A 12,838-nucleotide genomic window follows, 5' to 3' on the forward strand; every position below is an offset into this window, starting at 1 on the left:
TGAAATCACTAAAAATATATTTTGTAAGCATTAATGAACACTTATGCTGTAATCTGAATAGGCTGCCCCTTAGAACAGGAAAGCGTACATTCTTTTTAGGATACATTCAGAGTTTATGAGGGATTAGAAAGTAGCCATCTGAAAAAATTAGTTCTATGTCATTGCCTTAGTGCCTTTACACAGTAGACAAAGTAAATTAAACTTTCTTTCCGCAGTCCTAACAGCAAAATGAGTCCTCATATTTTACTATAGTTACCAGTGGAAATATTGGCTAACTTATTCCTTATTAAAATGTTCATTTTCCTTGTACTGCAATGCCCGTGGCCTTGGCATATTTCTTGTGAGCTGCTGCTGGAAAATTCTCTGTGCTTGGCAGAAGTCAAGAATTTATGATGTGCCTCTGAGCAACACTGAGGCAAACAGCAAAAGCTGTTATCCTTAATGCACTTTTGCAAGGCTATCTGTTAAAATGTGCATCTGATCTGAAATTCCCGTTTGTGTTTCAATATTATTTAGATGCTGTCTCGCCAGAAAAAAAAAAGAAACCGTAGCAACAAAAATCCTCTGCCCAGTGTGGTGTTCAGGAGCTGAATAATCCCAGAAAGCACAGATCAAATGTTTCTTATCTGCAAAGCATTTTAAAATAAGTAGAAAAACAAGGATGAATTACCCTTGGCCTTGTTAAACCAGGTTGTGATGTGTAGCATAAGCCTGGACTTCCATTATTATTCTGACTTTGGATAAGATCAGGACCTAGGTCTCAAAAGCTGTGACAGCCTTGGTTCTGGGAAAAATGTACACAAGTAAAGTTGTTGTCACAGGCACACAGTGAAGGTAAATTCCCACGGGATATCTGCTAAATAATTCTGTGTCTGAGTCTGCAAGGGTGACTTTCTTGGGAACAGTATTTGTGCAAATGGATTTTTCAATGACAGGAAGTTTGCATTTTAGAAAAATTCAGTGTTTCTTGCTTGCTCATTTCACCAGGCTGGCCATTTACTGGGGGGAGGGGGGGAGTGAGGTGTGGTGTGAGGGTGGATTTTAAAGGTTATGTTTCCTGTAACTTTCTAAAAAATTAAGTGGTCTCTGCAACACACAGAAAAAGACTGGAGGATCCAACTCTGTATTTTTATTTATTCCAGCTAGAAATTTTGTATTTTTTGTGTTCATGGGAAAATTCTTGACAATGCCATCTGCAGTGTTTTTCTCCCAAAGTGTTCAGAGACCTTGTCAAACTATCGTGGCTTTAACAAATTACTGCAAGGTAGATGAAACATGTTTACTGTTTCTGTGCCTGATCCTTCTGCCACAGATGGCTGTAAATGAAGTTTAACCCACAAGTACTAAGTAGTCTCACATGATAGGATCAGCCGTGTGTCCTACTCGTCAAGTTTTTAAAGCAGTCCAGGATTACCTGGTTAATCTGGAAGGCTTCTTCTTAAGAGGAATATTATCAATTCAGGAGGGAGGGGAGGATGGTATGAAAAGGAAAAAAAAAAGGATATCACCAAAGCTATTTTAAATCTGGACCCGAGTTCCCTGAAATAGGTTGAAAGCCTCCCATTTAATTTAGGGAGGTTTGGCTCAGACTATTAATTTGGGATTTTTTCCACTGAGCATCAACTCCAAAGTTTTTATGGAGGCTTGAAATGGTAAATAATTTGTTCCAGCAATTAATGCTGCTCATTTACTGCCTAAATTACTTTCTAATGCTTCGATATATCACTGAAAATAGGCTGGCTGATTTATCAGTAAATTCACCTTAGTTGACGACTGTTGTCCAGTTCTTTACGCACTACTATTTTTTATAATGGTTTTCCTCCTTCTAGATTATATGCTACGGTACCCTAGTTTTTGGTAACATGCATTCTGATATAGAATAAGCTGTCTTCTGGGCAAAATATACAATTTTCAAGTGAGTAATCCTGACCTGCAAATATAGCTTCAGTGACCTTGCCTGTCTTGGTGACCAGGACTTGAAAATAACCTCAATAGATATGGGAAGAATATATTTTTTCCACATAAATCAAAACTTCAAGACACAGAGACACATTGACATGTTCTTAGGAGCGTATACTAAGCAAAACACGGGCTGTCTTTCTAAATTCCTGCTAGACAAATTTATAAAGGAATCGGCTACAAGAACAGTATGCTCATTTGTGAATCTCCTGATTTTGTTTACTTGTTTTTGAAAAGTTCCTTTTCAGCATCTTTTATGAACTTTTCCCTTCCTTTCTTCTATCTCACTTCTGTAATCATTCTGTTACGCAGCAGTAAAACTTTGATTTTTAATGAGATCATCTGCCATGATTTATAGCTTGTTTTCTTCTCAAGCCAGAACCTCTCACATTGACTCATACTGAATATTATTTGATCGCTCAAATAGCTGTATTGAATTCATCTGAACTACTGGAGGGGTATTTTCTTATCAAAGAAAAAGTGAAGACTAACAGAATTATCCCTATAATAATTTCCACACCTTATGTGAAACATTCCAAAATCCGGATACAAGAAAGGAAATCAGAAACCTGTTTAGGCATTTTCTTTAAAAATCCTTGATATCTGAGTTCATTGTCACCTTTTCTAAGTCTTAAGTATTGCGTGAGCAGGTCCTCACAGTAAAAAATTGTTCCACATTTTTTTCCTGCCGATGAGGCAGCTTATGTCTTCTCGTCTCATCTCAGTCTATCAAGCTTCTCTGTCTTGTACATGGTTTGGTTCTTCCCCTGCTTCAGTGCATGACCGTGGAAGATAGAATTTCTTTTGTATGTGTGCTTAACAGCTGTGACCAAAGAAACAATGTCACACTTCTCTGTTTTAACTAAAGCAGACATTAAGATGAAGGTGTTTATTTTGGTTGCTGTTTGTCTTTTCTTTTTCAACCATTGCCATCTAATGTTGGCATAATATACTGAATATACATTTGTTTTTATTTGTCCTCTCTGCTAAACCATTGAATTGAAAATACTGTATAACCTGCATAGGACAGGGAATAAACAATAGATACGAGTGGGAAGAGGGTCACTTCTATTATTATTTTTTTAAGCAATTATGAAAAGAAATTTTCAGTATTTCTTAAAAAGCAAAGTGTCCCAATGTCCCATTGTACCATAATAACTGTCAAAACCCAAGCAGCTAAGATTTTGAGGGTATTTTTGCAAAAAAAAAATGCATTCTTTAATGTTTTTCCAGTTCAGAACTGAAAAAAAATACCCAATATCACAGAATCACAGAATCACAGAATGTTAGGGGTTAGAAGGGACCTCTGTGGGTCATCTAGTCCAACCCCCCTGCCGAAGCAGAGTCACCTACAACAGGCCGCAGAGGACCTTGTCCAGGCGGGTCATGAAGATCTCCAGAGAAGGAGACTCCACGACCTCCCTGGGCAGCCTGTTCCAGTGCTCCGTCACCCTCAGAGGGAAGAAGTTCTTTCTCATGTTCAGACAGAACTTCCTATGCTTCAGTTTGTGCCTGTTGTCCCTTGTCCTGTCACTGGGCACCACTGAAAAGAGTCTGGCCCTATCCTCTTGACACCTTGAGATATTTATATATTCATCCAAAAAGCTCTTTTGATGGAAGTAAATGGAAATCAAACATGTCCTGTGTACCTGCTGCCAACAGTCTTCAACAGTAATAGACAACCAAAGCTGGTGCCAACTACAGAAATTAAAAATTAAAGGGTATTTTTTAAAAACGACTCAGAGGAACTTTAAAGAATACAAGTGGCTGATGTGTTAGACTCTGCGTCCTAAATTGCACAGAGGTGCTATGTCCACTGCGATGACTTCCCTTTTGTGCACTGAAGACTCTATGAACAGCCATGTTAGGCCAGATGAAAGACCAATCTACTGCAGCATCAATATCCTGTTTGCTCTCATGTTTTTTGTTTGATATTTGGAGAATAATCAAGTATGATTTTCCAGTTTATAACTGAATTCCATAAGTAGACTCTGTTACTTGCCCCTTTCAGCCACCTGCAGTAACCGCAGAGATCATTTCAGAGGTAAATTGTTGATTAGATCCCAATAGAATGTCAGTGGTTTTTCCAATCTGTCTTAAATTAGTACAGCTGATTACTGCTGCATGTCTGCAGCATGGATGGGATAGGGGAGAATTAGGTCGACAACACAGAAATAAACACTGTGCAATGTCGGCAGCAACTGAGGCTGGGTGAGCAGATGGGACTTTCCGTGCTGCCTGCCAAAGGTGAACATCCATCCCTCACCTTCACCCAAGGCAGAAGGACGTCATTTCATCCCATCTCCATTGCAGCTCACCCTTTGAGGACTATTTATCTCTGACAAGCAGTGTGTCAGTCCTTTGTGCCAACAAAATCATTCATACTTGGCATGGTATTCTCTCAAAACTGAGGCTTATTTATTTATTTATTTGTCTATCTAGGACTACAGCCACATGATCAAACTTAGCTTATCATGTTTCCTTCTGCCAATATTATTTCTCATAATCCTACCTACAGTGCAGGATAGAGTGTAGAATACTATTTATATCCTGTGCACTGTTTCAGTTCATTAATAGTGAGTATCAAAACATACTTTTTCTTCCTATGTAAGAGTGCAGGCCATGGAATCTTAACCTTTTTAGTTTGTTTGTTTGTTTTCCCTATTCTTCAGCTTTCTAATGTAAAATATATTGGTAAAATTGCACATCAAAGCATTCTTACATTCCAATTCAATAGTGGTTTGAAAAAGAGTGGTCTTGGAAGTCTGAGAAAAAACAGAAAAGTTTGAAATTATTTTTAAAAATATTTTGGAATTGATTTGTGATTTACTGTCTTACATTTACTTTCACTAATTTCAGCTGATCTTTCTTTAGACTGAGAACCTGTCTGAGCTAGGAAACAAAAATGGAATAAAAAGTAAGGTTTTAGTTTCATTATCTTTTAATAAAGATGCATAAATTATACCAAAGAAGTAATATTATGTATAAAACCCACATGTTTCTAATGGAGAAGTTGGTGTTTACATTTGACAAGTATCCCCAAAAGGTAGTATTGACTATCCATTACATGAAATAGGAGATGTTTTTAAGACTCATTACCAAGAGTCGAAACTAATTTACAAGACCAGGTTTTCATGTTTGTGTTTTTGGAAAGGAACCATTTTTTAAAAATGAAGTAGCAGTGTAACATTTTAAAGAATTTTGTTTATAATTATATTTTAACATGTATTTCTTTATTTGCTTAAATTTTTTTTGCCACAGGCTGATTTCAAGCAGTTCTTAATTATTTTTGTTTTTCCCCAATGTGATTGTGTTATTAAAAGAGTATAATACTATGTATTGGAAAACATATTTGTAAATGAAAAATTAGCTTTCCGCATTTGGGCACAGTAGTGGCTTCCTCTAGTGAATATTGCAGTATCAAATACTGAAACAGATACTTACTTATATAGTCAATGTTTTATATGTGTTTTTGAGACAAGAGAATTTGTCACAGTAAGATCTTTGGTTGTCTAAACACATTATACAGACAGTTTTTTGAATTTTCTCTAGAGGAAAAAAACAATCTGCCACAGGGAGAAAAAGGAGGATCCGTTATATGTATGATAAAATGAATCTATGCATTTAATGCAGACAACTTGGAAAGTATACGAGTTAAATACTGAATATTTAATGCAGAAATGCTCTAGTGGAAGGCTCAAGCTGCCATTTACCTCTATGTACGAGCAAACAACCGTCACAGTGCAATTCTTTCTCCAAAAACAGATTACACAAGTATCTCTCTTTAAGTACAGAGCCCACTGAGTGACAAAATGTTGTTAGAATCAATGCAGATTTCAGTCTGGAAAACAACTTGGGGTAGCACCAGCTGTTTTAATTGTCAGATCATTTTAACTCTTCAAATACAAAGCAGCAATGTGTCTTTACAAAATCAATAGCCTCTCCAATTACAGCTAACATGATTCTCAAGACAGGCTACAAATGCCATGCAATTACACTCCAAGATACTGCTTCTTTCTCTTGTGCCAGCTCTTCTTGAGGCTGCATAACTGTAAGGAGCAACTAGTATCTCACTTTCTCAACAAATATTTATTTTTTCTAGTACGCTATATATTATCAGTAGAAAGTCAGTTTTGCTTGGAAATTTTGCCTTTGATGTGAATTGGTAGGGAAGAAGCAGAGGGCCCTGCTTTTTTAAAGCATTTATTTAATAGGAAAAAATTGACTGTTCAGTCTCCTTGATCACTTTGGAAGAATATGCATAAAATCCATACTGCGTTCTGTAGCCGTGCTCAGTCGAGATGGGAGTGACAATCTCTGGTTAGTAGGTCCCATACTGTATCTGTCAAGTGCTTCTGCATTTTTGTCCCGTCTGTAGTGATCTAGCATAAACCTCCCTTCCATGTCTTCCTTCATGTTACAAGATGGTTCTTCCAGGACTCGTTTGTTCTTGGGACTGGCAGAAACACTGGTCTTACACGGCTGAGCTTTGAGCCACTGAGTATTTCATCACAGAAGTAGGTGGTCTGTGTGCGGTATGCAGTGAGAGAAAGTGAAAAAATTTCTTGGCTTATATTATTCAGCCATATATCTCTTCCGAACTCCAAGAGAGCCAGGTAGTCCATCTGATCCATAGATTCTAAGGGTCATCAAGTCAGGGCACATACAATACCATCTCTGTGTAGTGTATCTTCTGACTAAAACTCTGAGAAACATTTTATCTTGAATGTCCCCCTGCCATCCCATTACACTGGACATAAAAAATTCCGGCATAACATTTTGAAAAAGAAAAGAAGTGTCATTTTCCATTAATTTTGAGGGAAACTTTATTTTCAGCAGTGGACAACTGAGGGAAATGTAAGGATTAGAAGAGTGAGATCAATGGTGGTCACAAAAAAGCAATTAACCATGAATGCAAACAGGTAATACAAAATTTCTTGGAAATTCTGTGTTATTTAATCAATTGAGGGGGTGTTGTTTGTTTTAATTTTTCTTCTCTTTTTTTTTTAATATTAGTGTATTTTGAGCCATAAGCTCTTAGTGGTGGAATTCCTGCTGGAGTTGGTCAAGCTCACAGCAATGAAAAAGTTCAAGAAAGTCATGCTTCTAGCACACCTTCTTTTTATATTTAAAGAAATTATAAGCATAATCCAATTGAAATGTCAAGCTCATCTGAAGCAAAACCACAAGCTTTGAAAACTGTGATTTAGAATTTTAAAAGTAACAACCTCTACTAAAACACAGCAGGGCTTCAGGAAGGATAAAAACAGAGAACATGAAGTCCACTATCAAAGAGCGTACTTGTTCCAAAAGTTAGAAGAAAATAATTCAAAAGCCAGTCTAGAAGGGAAAAAATACCCACAATATTTGACAGAAAATTTCTGTCTGATTCAGGAACACAATTTTTGACTTATGTTGTTAGGTTATTTTTAATTGAAGTCTCTCTTAAATTTCTCAAGTTACCAAAGAAAGCGTATACATTGTCATATTTAACTCTTGTATAGTCTTTTCTTCTAGTTTTGAAAGGTGTAATGCAATTGTTTTTTTGTCTTAACTGAGCAATGCTAGCTTTCGGTCATCTACTGGTAGAGTTGTTTTTAACTGTAACTGTCTGAGGTATTTGCATGGAAAATCCACAGTCTCCACCTTACCTTTCAGAAACTTAAGAATTAACAACAGATAGGAGTGTCAAGATGCCAAATAAATTAATTCAATATTTTGTTAGAGTGGCACGAGGTATACATGTGCTACAGATGCGTTGAGGATGTACTATGATCAATTGCAGTGCATAGACTAGCTGTGAGTCTCTCTGCGTAAGACATAATAACCCTTTCACTTCCCAGGAGAACATGAATCTCTGTAGGCATGTATTTATTTAGAACATTTCGCATAGTATGTCCATGAGTGTTAAGAGTCACCACGTATCCCCTACAGACCACAATTTTTTGTAAGATTAATTTTTATTTCATCTTCTTTTTGCTGAATATATCCCATGATTTTGCCATACTCCATTTCTTCTTAGAGCCAGCAAGCCCTTACCACAATAAAAACACTATGATTATGTTATATTAAACAAGTCATAAAGTAAGTGATAACAAACAATTTAATTTCAAACCTAATTTTAATTATTATTTATTTTATTTTATTTGCCAGCGTGACTACTCTTTGCATTACTGGTATATAAAAAATAAAAACGTGAAAAAAATCCGTTTACAAATAAAAATGTAATTCAGCAGAAAATTACTACATTGTTCATTAACTGTAAGAGTACAAAAATTGATGCCCATTATCTGTTTAGTTTTTGTAATTTTTAGAAATTTTTGAGCCATATTTCTAGGATGAAAATTTAGCTGAGATAAAGTTCACCTCTCTGTATTTGAAGATCGTTGCCAGCAAAGTGCTGAAAGTAGGTGTTATTGTTCCACTAGTCTGAAATGCTGGATGAGTGCTTAGCAAGATCTGTTTGAGAATTCACAATTCTCTTTCTCCTTATCTCTCTCCATAATGCCATATAGTTCATTTTGTTGTAGTTTATTGTCCTACAAAAGTGTAACCTACAAAAATAGTGACCTACAAAATCAGTACCTAGTGCTGGATCCAGGTATATGAACTGGGCAATTCAAAGACTTACAGGAGATTTGTATTAAGAATTTGCAGAAGACATGCAGTACTTCATAACTAGAAAAAAACCCTGTACTTTAGACTTATCCTGACTCTAGACAGGAGGAAGTGGACATACACACTAATAATGCCTGCTAAACTGTTTTGGATCAGAGAAGTACACATGTGTTGTTACCATACCTCCACATTTTCTTCCTCTGTCTCTAGGCTTGACATAAACCTTTTATTTTCTTCAGGAAAAAATGCAACTTAAATTGCTGTTTCTTCTGTGTTCCAGAGCCCTTAGGTCAATGCTGATGGCTTATTCAAAAGAGTGCTTTACTCTTAGAACTTATGAACTGCCACAATTATTTTTTTAATCCTTTGCACAAAAGGAAACAAAGGGTCAAAGCATGAAATATTTTAACTTTTTTTTTTTTTTTTTGTGTTAGATGGAAATGATTCGTTTTTTTTCCCCTCCAGGATAAAAAAAATATAATGAGATAATTATCATTGACATTCGTATTTCATTTCCATAATTATTATAAAATACGCACAGGTATGTAAGGGAATTAACCTTGAGAGTGCTATGATTTGCTAAAAATCCTTAAAAATTTTTAAAGAGAAAACCTCTGTGTGTGAGAAGATATTTCTGAAGAAAATAACAACACATAGCAAAAAGGGGGGTAACACAGTGAACACAGCTCATCTAGCCATAGCAGCTAACCATAAACCAATGGTAACCACTTCTCTGCTAGGAGAATCTGGCAGGGCACCAGAGCATGGATATGCAGGTGACCTCTGATCACAGCCAGGTTATCATATAGCTGGTTCCCACATGCCCTGAGTCCTGCCACAAAGTCCTGATTATTCTGTCATTTCAGCTGGCCACACCTCCGAGGGTGACATGAGAGTGTGGGACCAGCCAGTGCTGAAGCAGGTGAATGGGCTTTCCCATATGATGTTGAGGTAGGCAAGGGTCACCAGTGACAATTTGTTGATATTGTGGTTTAGGGTCCAGCCATAGTCACAAATGGATGGAGAAGGGGAAAGTCACAAATCCTTGATTTCAGTAAGGAATATGCTATGACTGTAAACTCTATTATACAGCAGATTTATTTTTTTCTATGTCGTTCTTCATCATACTGTGAGCAAAATTATGGCTATCTTTATGCCACCCCGCAGAAATTTTTTTCTCACTGGGGCTGACTGAATAGAAGGAAATTTCGGTGAAAATAACCTCAAATCTCCGGATTTTGTACTGTCCTGTTTCTTTGTTTCCTCACAAAGAAAAGCAGGTACTGAGCCTTAATATCAACATTTATAGTTTCCATGGTAAATGGTACTTTCTGCCCACACACATACCTTTATCACACCTTTTTTCTCTGGTGCAGTAATATGAGTTCATATTACTAGTTAATTTTTTTTTTAAGTGTCTGCCAAAGACAGTCACCTCCTCAGTGCTGTTTAATGAGAATGTATCTCCAAACTTTTCAGCAAGGCTGCAGACTCCTGTTATGCTTTGGCTGCAGCTGCTCGTCACTCCTCATCTGCACCTTCCGATTTTCTTTTCAGTTTTTTCTTTGGGTTCCTCATTAATTGTTCAATTAAAATTAGCTGTGTCTGTTTATAAGCTCTTTGCACTAAACAGATGCACTTCGAGCAGAAAGTCATCACAGAATTGTCACAGCTAGCAGTCTCAGTGGGTTGGCTTCCTTCAGCAGTCAGTGAAAAACACTCAGGTTGGAAATTTCAAAATTTGAGTAGTGTTGCTGATAGAGTCAAATGAAGTTGGCGTGTAAAAAAACCTGTAAACCAGTTTTAAACACAGGCAATGCACAAAGATTTTATGAGCAGGCTTTGTGAAAATGAGTTTCTGAAATATCTTGAGTAAATTCTAGATGTTAAGCAACATCTCATTTTGTGGCATTTGTACTGCAAAAGTAGCCAAACTTTCCTTAAAATTGGTGTCTGTAAAATGTCAAGTTCCTAAGTCAATATTTGGGAATGCAAAAAAAATTAAAACTGACTAAACTACTCAGCTTATGATAACCTGTTTGCCAGTAAGGTCTGAACCTTCATTGAATCGGCCTTTGAAAATATTTGCAAATATTCTGTTTGGAAAAAAAAAAACACATAAAAAAGAGCTGCAAGGAATATTTTTAAGCAGTTGAAGATAAAATATTGTAATGAAAAATGCACACCTTGTCATATTAAGATATTTTGCTTTATTACTGTCTGTTTTACAAATTGTGTAACAGAAACATATTAAACTACACTAGTTTCAGGTTTGTAGTCAAACATTTTATTACTGTAATTTTACAACGTGTCTTTAACATTTATAGTTGAAATACGGGACCCTTTATTTTCCAGACACTGCAGGTTTTTTTAAGAAGTGGTTAATTATTGTTCCTGAGCTGAGCTAAGCGGAGAGGGCAAAGTTTTCCACTATTTGTACTGTAAATCTAATCAGACATTCTGACAGCATTTATTACATACACTTCAGCTTTTCAGCTAAATAAAATATGTCCAAAATAATAAACTGCTGCACTGAAAAATAATGACACATTAGAAAACAAAGATTCTGACCTACTGAAATGTGATGGCTTCAAGAGAGCTAGAATAAGCAATGACATTTTCTGTGTTTGTCTGGGATAGGAAGGGCCATGTATGACAGTATGAATAATCATCAAAAGATTGCTTTACAGTTCTACGGTGTTAATTTAGAACTAGAAGTTTGTGGACAGGGTGTTAACCAGAGGGGCCCCTGACTTGGAAAATCTTGTTTCCATTTCAACCTGATTGTTTGGCTTTAATGACTGCTAAAACTGTCTTCTATTATTTTGTGTGTAAGTATTCAAAATTACAAAGAGACAGTAGGGCTTGGGGCTTTTCTTGTTTTTATGATGTGTTCATACTTTTACAGTTTTGTACTTGGGAGAAAAATTTTACTACAGATTTATATGTCTGCTGACCTCCACTTTTCAAATACCTACTATTCACACAGATAAATGGAAAAAAAAATTAAGCAAAAGCTGTACCACTTATCAGATTCTGTAAGATTCCAATTTTTATTTTTCTCTTGGATAGAGAGCTCAAAGTGGTGAGCTCTGTATGGGAGTTGTAAACCTTATTCCGCAGGCAAATAATTCTAAAATTGTATGTAAAGCAGCCAGAAAACTGTCACTTAATGCTGCTGTTCAAAGGGAAGTAACTAGCTTCTGAAAACCATATATATCCCTTTTTCGTGGGAGTTTAACGGCAAAATACAGTGGAAAAAAAGAACACTTAGCATAAATCAATTTCCTTGATGGAAAGAATGAATTAAGTGATGTCATTGCTGGAATCTGTTTATTGGTCAGAGATTGTTTCCCCCCCCCCCCAAGGAAACATTTTTTCGTAATATTAAGCAATTTAACTACTTTTATGATGTATTTTTGTTGTGTCCAGATGGACTTTATACAGGAATCTTCACTGTCTAAGGGATATCAAGATGCCAGGGTAACATGCAGAAGATGCAAAAATCAAGGAAATAAAAAAATTTAACCCTCTGTGCTCACTATACTTAAACAGAAGGGGGTTTCCTCTATGATAAAACAGAACTTTTTCATTGTTCTTCAACAGAGAATTTAGAGAGATGGTGAAGCTTTGCCAACAAGCTGGCCTCTGAATCTTAACCTTCTTCCTCACAGCAACCTATTTGTTTAAACTTGTCATAGGGTCCAGAATTCATCCTTGGGTAAGTAAGTCATTTAGCTCCTGCTGGCCACATATCAGAACACTATTTTCCGTTCTGAAGATGACAGTATAGTAATCTGCAAAATAATAAATGTTTGACAAAATGCAGACTTTATTTTTAAAAGAATTCTTGAAAAATGTCTGGGTTTGTCACAATTTATTTTCTCCTACTATCTTATACCTAACAAACTGAAATAAAAACATAAAAATAATGAAAGTAACTTTGAAGTGAAAAAGAGACACTGAGTGCATTAGAAGAAAGTTTAATTGTAAAAGATGATGTGGAAAAAAAAAGCTTTGAGCAAATTCCATTTTCACAAGGAGAAAACTGCCCTCAAAAAAACTTAGCTAAATTTAATCTGAGTATGTGTGCTGCTTTCCTTTCTAAGCCTGAAAAATTACTTTGCAGAAGATTTCAAATACTATGAAGGCTCTTCTTGACAGCCAAGTTATACCTCTTCCTTCCATGGCTAGAGATATTGGTATGGCAACGTACTCTACTTACTACTTGTGCAAGAGAAGGAAAGGGTGGCAGCATCTG

This window comes from Opisthocomus hoazin, chromosome Z (genome assembly GCF_030867145.1).
Source record: "Opisthocomus hoazin isolate bOpiHoa1 chromosome Z, bOpiHoa1.hap1, whole genome shotgun sequence".
Lineage (NCBI taxonomy): Eukaryota > Metazoa > Chordata > Aves > Opisthocomiformes > Opisthocomidae > Opisthocomus > Opisthocomus hoazin.